This window comes from Medicago truncatula, chromosome 7, assembly GCF_003473485.1.
Source record: "Medicago truncatula cultivar Jemalong A17 chromosome 7, MtrunA17r5.0-ANR, whole genome shotgun sequence".
Lineage (NCBI taxonomy): Eukaryota > Viridiplantae > Streptophyta > Magnoliopsida > Fabales > Fabaceae > Medicago > Medicago truncatula.
The window spans coordinates 16,714,825-16,724,915 of NC_053048.1; the positions used below are offsets into that span (position 1 = coordinate 16,714,825).

Consider the following 10,091-nt stretch of genomic DNA (forward strand, 5'->3'; position numbering starts at 1 on the left):
TCGGCAAAATCAAAACTGGAGCAGTCGTCAAACGCTTCTTCAATTCACTAAAACTGTTCTCACAATGAACATCCCACACAAAAGCTTTACCTTTACAAGTCAACTGTGTTAGCGGAAGTGCTAACTTGGAAAATCCTTCAATAAATCTTCTGTAGTAACCAGACAAACCCAAGAAGCTTCTAATCTCTGTAACTGACTTAGGAGTCTCCCATTGCGATACTGCTTCAACTTTAGACGGATCCACTACAATACCATCACCAGAAATAACATGGCCAAGAAAACTTACTTCTTTCAACCTGAATTCGCACTTAAATAATTTAGCATAAAGTTTCTTCTATTTCAACACTTGCAAGACAATCTTCAGATGCTCAGCAAGTTCTTCTTCAGTCTTGGAGTAAATCAAAATGTCGTCGATAAACACAACTACGAATCGATCCAAAAATGCATGGAAGATGCGATTCATATACTCCATAAACACTCCAGGTGCATTGGTCACACCGAAAGGCATAACTTTATATTCACAGTGACCATAACTCGTTCTGAAAGCTGTCTTCTGCATATGTACATCTTTTACTTTAATCTGGTGATAACCTGACCCCAAATCAATCTTACTGAAAACTTTTGCACCCACTAACTGATCCATCAAATCATCAATTCTCGGAAGTGGATACCTATTCTTGATAGTTACCTTGTTCAACTGACGATAGTCAATACACAATCTCATGCTACCATTTTTCCTCTTCACTAGCAAAACTGGCGCTCCCCAAGGTGAAACACTTGGTCTAACAAATTTCTTTTCAAGCAAATCTTCTAACTGTTTCTTCAACTCAGTCAACTCGGAAGCAGACATACGATAAGGTGCCATCAACACCGGCTTCGTTCCAGGGACAAAATCAATAGAAAACTCGACTTCCCTTTTTGGAGGCACATCAGGAATTTCATCTGGGAAAACTTCAGGAAAGTCGCATACCACTTGTAGCTTATCAATCATTGCTTGATTCTCAATAGATAAGGAAGCCATCAACCCCGAATCACACTGACTTGCTGAAACAATTGATATGAACATGGTTGCACTCTAACCAATTCATACCCAGAATCACATCCATACCGCTCAAAGGTAGACAAACTAAATCCATTTCAAAATCACGACCAAACATAGATAAAGGACATCGCAAACATACGAGAGAAGTAGTCACCAAACCCTTAGCTGGAGTTTCGACAACCATCTCTCCATTCATATCAGACAAATCAAGACCCAAAGCAGAAACACAATCGAAAGCAATAAAGCAATGCGTAGCACCAGTATCAATAATAGCAACTAAATGAGTATTATTAGTATAGCAAGTACCTCTGATCAAACGATCCTCATTCTCTGTCTGAGTACCAGCCAGAGAAAAAACTCGACCCGTAGTAGGCGCCCTCTTTGGCTGCTTGCATTGGGAACCAATATGACCCTCTTCATTAAAATTGAAGCACACAATATCATTTCGCTTGCAATCAACTACAATATGACCCTTCTTGCCACACCGGACACATTTCTTGATCTCCTCAGGACAAACATTGCTCTTGTGGCCTTTCTCGCCACAATTGAAACAAACAATCTCCGTAGGAGCATCCTTCTTCTTAGGCCGCCTATCATCGACCATTCTTTGTTTGCCCTTATCAGCAGGGGCAATATAAGGCTTAGGGCGACTCTGCTGGCCCTTGGTCTTCCGCTCATTCACAACCTTGTAATGAGCCTTGGTATCCTCTTCATAGATTCTACAACTATTCACCAAATCAGGAAAAACTCGGATTTGTTGATACCCAATTGCCCTCTTAATATCGGGCCTCAAACCATTCTCGAACTTGATGAATTTCGAGAACTCAGCAGTCTCAGCAGCATAGTGCGGGTAGAACTTTGCCAACTCCACAAACTTGGCAGCATACTCTGTCACAGACATGTTTCCTTGCTTCAGCTCAAGGAACTCGATCTCTTTCTTCCCGCGAACATCTTCCGGAAAGTATCTTCTTAAGAACTCTCTCCTGAAAACACCCAAGTCACAGCAGCTCCATCTTGCTCAAGGTTAGGTAGCAGACTAACCCACGTCTGGGCTCCATCAGGGTCATATATTCCTTTGAATGTTGGAGGATGATTCCTCATGAAGGTCTCCAACATCCGGGTCTCAGCATTCACACCAGCATTTGCGTTAGGTTGTTGTCCCACAACTTGGGCAACAGCTTGTAGAGCAGCAGCTAACGCAGCATCTTTCCTTCCAGCCATTCTGATATTCTACAACAAGTAGCAACAACAACATAAGATAGTAATACAAATATTACTAAGACTCGACAAGATTCTTCTAATTGACCGGACGGACCGACCTGCTCTGATACCAATTGTAACACCCCGTTTTCCCAATATAAAAATTTCTAAAACATTTCTCAGAGTAAACAGCATAAACGGGATATCACATTCAACATAATCCAAAATCAGTTAAATAACAATTTAACTTTTAACAAAATAACTTAAACGTTGCAGCGGAAATTAATTCATAATCCATAAATCATTTTGGCAAGTAGGCCCCATCAAAATATTTCAACAGTTAATCCACATTATAAAAATAACATAAATGTTCACGTAAGAGAATGAAGCATGCATGACAAACACCCCATCCCGTTACGTATCAGAGCGACCTAGACGACTCAGTGAGGCAAAGCCACTCACGACAGCAAAATGCACACTTAAGCACGATCACCTGCAAGTTACTCATACGAAGAGCAACATTTTCAAGCAGAAGGGGTGAAATTTCATAACACAATAACATTAATCAATATAATTCGAAATCATAATTAACATCATAATCAGTCTTAATCATCATTGCATCTTTGATAAATAATTATCAAGTAATCACAGCTTCAATCATCATCAATAACATAAACACCTTTAACTCGACAAATGCGACAATGCAACTTAGACACTTATATGCATGTGGTACCAATCGTCATCATAGTATTAATATACTTTAATCGTGTGGAGGACAAAGCTCCTATCGTGTGGAGGACAAAGCTCCGATCGTGATGAGGACAAAGCTCAATGTATGCTAATGCATGGACTCTATCAACAAAACATCTTAATCAATTTATCACTTATACATCCAATAATTTGGAGTTCATCATCAACTTAATTCAGACTCATGCAACTTAGTTAAATAACAATTGCAGCATAATCAAATCACATCAAGCTTAATAACAATTCATTTTCAACAATTTCTTGATCATTCAATAATAATTCAAGTAAATGCAATCAATCCATAATTCACTTTATATTCACTTAACATTTCATAAAAGCTTCACAGTTCTCAGTCAATATCTTTTAATAGGTCTCATTAGTACCTAAGGTTCCTTTCTTACCCAATCCAAACAACTCAGGCCTCACAATCATCAAATGCACTCAGTTCTGGAAGTGCTCGCGAGGCGAGAGCATTTGCTCGCCATGGCGAGTACAAGCCAGATTCCCAACTAAGGTTGTTCTAGGTTCAATTTCATTCTAAATCATTCTCTAATCAATAGTAGACACCTAAAGGTACTTAAAGGCATCTAAGGTTCAACTCAAAAGTCAAAAACTCAGAAAACGACATGCTCTCTGGTCAAGCTCGCTATGGCGAGCAAGGTTGCTCGTTGTGGCGAGCTACGACATGTAACTCGCGAGGTGAGGGGTTTTGGCTCGCGTGGCGAGCGATGAACATTCATCCCTCGCCAGAGCGAGCGATGAACATAGGCTCGAGCAGAATGCAGTTTTTTCAAAAATTTCATGATCTTACATGGTTCTAAGCTTAATTTCAATACCAGAATTCATACTAAACATATTCTAAGGTTATAGGACGGTTTCTACATCAATTTAATCAAGTTTTACCGTTTGATCATCAATTTTAGGGATTTGACTTAATTTCAAAACTTTTCTAAATCAATCCTAACTTTGTCAATTAATCATCAGAATTATAACAATCAATATTACTGAATTATTAGTCTCACCCTTACCTTGTATGAAGAAATCGCAGCCCTCCTAAGTGATTCTCTCTTCTCTTGGCTTTTTCTCCCTTTTTCCAAAAACAGTCGTACGTGCAATTGTTTTTTCTAAAACTAGGTCTATCTCTTTTATACCTATTCCTAATATCTTATCTTATCTCACTTTCTCCCCCAAAACTCTCAAAAATCCCAAAACAGCCCTCAACTAAATATTTTTATTTTCTTTTCAAATCTTATTTTATTTAACAATAAAATAAGTCTCATAATCTTATCAAAACATCAAAATCATCTAAATCATCTTAAATCAACAAAACTCACACATATATTATATAAATATAATATAATTACCTAAACTCGATTAAAGAAATAATTAAACGAAAGTGGGCGTTACATCTCCTGCTGCTGTTGTTGCTGTATGGTTTCCACCGAAGCGAGCAAAGCTTCGTTATGTTCTAGTAATTGGGCGATCTGAGTCTTCAGCGTTTCTGTTTCTTCTGGTGTTGCCATAGCGGTTTATTCTCTAAATCGTACGTGAGGTGCGATTTAGGTTTGGTGAAGGTTAGGATTTTGAATCGCGGAGAGAACTACGATTCAGTGATTCTTTGAATCGAGATTACGATTCAAACAACGTGGTCAAGATTAGTTTTACCTTTCCCCACAGACGGCGCCAACTGTACTTGCAAAAAGTACAATAGGTGATTCTAGGGTTAAGAATCTTATTTTAGGGTTTTGACTAACTATTCGGATCTTTGAGAATGATCTCTAGAGTGGTATTTATAGCCTGCTATGGGCTTGGGTTACTATTGCTTGGCCTCCAAGCAACGGGGATATTTTAGTACTTTAGGCGATTTCTAGAAGCTTCTGGAGGTTTAAAGAGGGCGGCATCCTTTAGGAGGACGCGCCTAAACCTTAACACCCTTCTGGAAGGCCTCTAGGCCTTTACGGAGCGCGTTCAAGCACTTCCAGAGGGCTTCTAAGCTTTGAGGAATATTATGACGGTCCATTAAGCTTCCTTTTAGTAGATTTCATTGCTCTCACTTGAACCTAGGCTTGAATTAAAGACACTAAATTTTTCTCTATGGTCCTACACACTTGAACAAATATTTGCATATCCAATTGACATTTTTTAATACTTTGGTATCATAAAAATATATGTTGTATTTGAAGTTTATACTTTGGCTACTTGGTGATGTATGTTATTTATCCGGTGCGAAGTTTTTGTGAATTGTTTATATGCATGCTTTGAGATATTTTGGAGGACGTAATGTATATTTCTTGAATAAATGCATTATTCGCAGGTTTTATCGCTTTAATAGAGATAGGATGTTACACGTGAATTAAGTCACGGCGCATGAGTTAACTCACACAGGTGTTATACCAAGTTGCTACTAACCTTAATACAAACCTTAATGATAATCTTACAAGCCCAAATTACTAAAATACCCATCATTTTGAAATTACCAAAATACCATTACCCCTCAAATTACCAAAATACCTTTAATTCCTCTTAATCTAATAAAATCCAATTAACCCAACAATTCAAACACATCAAACAATTAAATAAATAATAAAGAAATTAAATAAATAATCCTAGGGAATTTCGGGATGTTATATTTCTCTTAGGTATAAATACGATGATTAACTCTTTGAAACGGGAGGGTATAGACAAAAATATCTAGAGAACAACGAAAAGAAAGTTTATGGGGAACAAAGACAAACAACGTATGGAGGGATGTGAAAACCTTTCAAGTTTTTGAAGCTCATACTTTCGATGCTCCATATCTGACTTCGAGAATGTAACCTCACTAGAGAATTATTATTTCATTAATATTTGTTTCTATCTTAATTCATTTCATTATCAATATTTTAGAGTACAAATATATAACTAAAAAGTTCTTGAAAATATATAAGGAAAAAAATCAATTTATTTGGTGGCGAGAAAATAACTAAACAACAGCTTATGGAATATTGCAGCAGAGCATTTGTGTACTATCTTCGGTGTGGAACCTAATGATGAATCATGTTAGCACATGATATATTCACATCCTTATCAGAATACATTCACACACTTGATCTACACACTTTGGTTTGCTACCAGTTGGGCACATACTTCCTTGACAATCAGAATGATTATAACAGTGATAAAATTCTGTAATAAAAAAAATGAAAAATTGTAACTAAAATGAGATAATATATTGTATACGAAGTAAAGAAGGAGAATAATCATGCTATAAACAAAATTAACAACCATAATAATTTGGGAGAAATTGGGTCTTCGTTGCAACCGGAAATAGAAAAAGAAAGATAATCATACTATAAATAAAATTAACAACTTTAGTCATATTTCCTCCTTTGTTTGTAACATATGTATATATCGTTTTATAATTTATAAAGCTCATCTTCTTTTAACATTATAAATATTAAAAAATATTCATTAGATACATCAATGTGTTATGTTTCTCTTCAACATACTAAAAAAATAGGTCCCAAAAAAATCTTCTTAATATTATATTTATTACAAAATTCTTATATATTTTTTTTTTTTAAGTGAAAATTCTTATATTCATATATAATAAAAACATATTATGTATTATTTATCACTTTATAATTTATAAAGCTCATCTTCTTTTAACATTATAAATATTAAAAAATATTCATTAGGTACATCAATGTGTTATGTTTGTCTCTTCAACATACTAAAAAAATAGGTCCCAAAAAAATCTTCTTAATATTATATTTATTACAAAATTCTTATATCTTTTTTTCTTTTTAAGTGAAAATTCTTATATTTATATATAATAAAAACATATTAATGTATTATTTATCACTTTATAATCTATAAAGCTCATCTTCTTCTTAACATTATAATCATGTAACAAACACGAAAAGAATATGTCTAGTTTTTTTTTTTTTTTTTTTTTTTTGCAATACAATAGCTGTCCCTAATTTTTTAGTGAGAGAAACTCTGTCTTCTCTCTACGTTTTCTTCCTCTTTCACTTATCGAGGAGGGGTGATATTAGGTCAATTTTTGACCTAGAATCACCTCTCTGCATCTTTTTTCCCCTTTCTTTCAATCTAAATAAGTGATTTTCACATACATCAAGTTTTTCTTTCGTGATTTCGTCGTCTTAGTGCGACGTTCTGTTGTTCGTCGTCTTGTCCGGCGTTGTTTGATTTCGCATCTTTTGTTGTGTAGTGTTCGTTTGGTTCGTATTGAAAGATCAACTTCAGACAATCACAAATTCAATCAATGATTTGGGTATCAACGTAGTAGATCCAGAAACATGGGTATTCTGGTGATTTAGATTTTATCATATTATTTGTAGGCATTTTATCGTTATATGCTATTAATTTTGATGATGTGAGTTTGTTCGCAGATTCACCCTATACGTTTTAAGGGATATTGATCATGTTATTGTCTCTGATGTATTCTATCAATTTGAATGAATGAATATCCTTTGCTTTTGTCAAAAAAATGAAAATATGTCTGGTTTTTTTTTTCTTTTCCCTTTATCATTTAAAAAGTTTAACAGACTAGATGAGTATATTTATACTTAATTTTTTATCTATATCTATATTTATATTCTATGTATATAGAAAACAACCCTTCTCAGCTCTTTTGGGCTGAATTTTTCTTTCCAAAAATGCCCTCAATTTTGAATACAAATAAACATGTAACAAACTTCTTTAAAAAAAAAAAACATGTAACAAACTAGTATAGTGGCCCGAGCCAAGCACGGGGAAATAAAAAACTTTTTTTCTATCAAATGTATAGATTTTATATTATGTTATCTTAAAGTTATAAGTGTGGTTATAATTTAAATTTGATATGGAAAAAATATCATCTTAATTTTGTATATATTTTGAAATATCTAAACATTGCACATAACGATTAAAGTATTTGGATTTATACTTATACTAATTATTTGTAGTATAAGATGTACTCATTGTGAAACTTAGCATATGTAATACATTTGCAAAAATACGCCGACGTACTGTATATTATTATTTGTTGACATAATGTATTTTATTAATCATAAAAACTAAAAAATTTGTATTGTTTATATATAATAGTCAGTGTCAGATGTATATACCTGAAAAGTGTATCAATTAAAAGTCAATGGCAGGAGGATCTGCATATATAGAAATTGCATGTCCTGTAATGACCAGTACGACTTACAAAGAAATTAAAAAAAATGACTTCACAACAATACGCAACTTTAGTTTTTCTAAATTATAGCAACAACAAATTCTAAAACATAACCAACGATCATTCTTTTTGAAAAACTTCACGATACACAACATTTGTGGTCTCCTTGCAAACATTATTATCTTCATCCAAGATGAACAACTTCAAACCTTTTCTAGTAGTAACTCGAGAGATAGCGACATAGAGTTGTCCATGCGTGAACACGGGTTTAGGAAGATAAACTCCCACTTGAGATAAAGATTGACTCTGACTTTTATTTATTGTCATTGCAAAAAAAAGCGTCAAAGGAAATTCTCTGCGCCTGAATTTGAAGGGTAGTCCTGGATCACTCGGAATAAGATTCGTTATGGGAATGAATACCCTGGTACCTGCCCTTTTTCCAGTAATTACGGTAGCAACTATCGTGCTCTTCCCTAGATGTGTAACTGTCAGCCTCGTACCATTACACAGTCCATTGGCCTGATCGATGTTTCTCATCAGCATAACCGGACATCCCACCCTTAGTTTCAACTGGTGATTTGGAATTCCAGAGCTCTTAATACCATTAAGAAATTCCATTGTGAACCACTCGTTTTGGAAATCAGAATTTTCACCCGATCGACATACAAAATCAGAGCTTAAATACTCTTTCTCGCCACCTGAAATCAGTGACATCGTATATTCGTTAACATGCTCAACTGAATCAAGCCTTGGACATAAGAATTTCGTTGTGAACCACTCACTTTGGACATCAGAATTTTCATTCGATCGACAAACAGAATCAGAGCTTAAATACTCTTTCTCTTCACCTGGAATCAGTGACATCATATATTCGTTAACATTCTCAACTGAATCAAGCGTTGGTGCGAGTATTCCCCTTTCTTGGAGAAATAGCGGGTCACCAAGGTTATCATTTAAACCGGGATACACAAAGTCTATAAGTGAGATCAACAGATTTGTTGTGTCTGATATGAGCAAATCTTCAGGAATTTCTACCTTAATTTCACCATTCTTATCCGAAGCGTCGTTTCCGTCTTCAATTGAGAGTATCCACTTGCCAAAATTAGCAATTTCTTCCTTCTCTACAGGTACCTAAAATGCACCCAATCTCATTTTAACAGTAAGCCTCAAAGCATTACAATAAGCCCATATCTTTGATGAATTGATTGAGGCATCAACAATCTCTTGCCTCGTTCCTTTTCAGACAATAGGCAATATCTTCCTGAAGTCACCACCTAAAACTACTGTCATTCCAGCAAAAGGTCTAAACTCGTTTAGGGGATCATTCTTGGACATGATATCATGCATTGATCGGTCAACTTCCTCGAAACACCATCGGTGCATCATTGGAGCTTCATCCCAAATTATCAACTTTGCAGCAAACACCAGGTCTTCCCTATGACTATCCTTTTCCATCGTTAGCGATGATGCCTAATTAATCTTAATAGGGACTGTCAGCGTCGAGTGCGCGGTTCTTCAACCTGGTAATAGTAGAGACGTTATACCGTTGGATGTAGCATTCAATACAATTAACCCCTTCGATCTAACAGCAGCCGACAATGTTTTCCACATAAATGTTTTTCCAGTACCACCGTAACCATATAAGAAAAAGAAAGCACCGTCGTCAGAAGCAACAGACTCCATGATCTTGCCATGCACACATCTTTGTTCATCATTCAGCATAACTAACATATCAGCGTGTGTCTTTTCCAGTTCATCTTTGTTGTAATTTAGCTCATCAACGATAAGCTTGTTTGTGAAAGTTGACATGTCTGCTGTGTTTGGCCTAGGCATAGATTTGAAGTCAGTAAGCGACCGTCCGTTTTCCTGAAGCAGCATTTCAATTTCAATCAAACACAGGTTCTTCAAGTCATCGTCAACGATACGCAAATCTGC

At 35.4% G+C, this 10,091-nt stretch overlaps 1 long non-coding RNA gene across 1 annotated transcript; it reads right to left on the minus strand.

The window, feature by feature from the left end:
* Nucleotides 1-5,788: 5,788 nt before the first annotated feature.
* LOC25481471 (uncharacterized) lies at nt 5,789-6,398 on the minus strand. The gene is made up of 2 exons (XR_003008304.2): nt 6,254-6,398; nt 5,789-6,154 (listed from the first exon to the last, which is right to left on the minus strand). It is a non-coding gene; the product is annotated as an uncharacterized lncRNA (long non-coding RNA).
* Nucleotides 6,399-10,091: the final 3,693 nt, after the last annotated feature.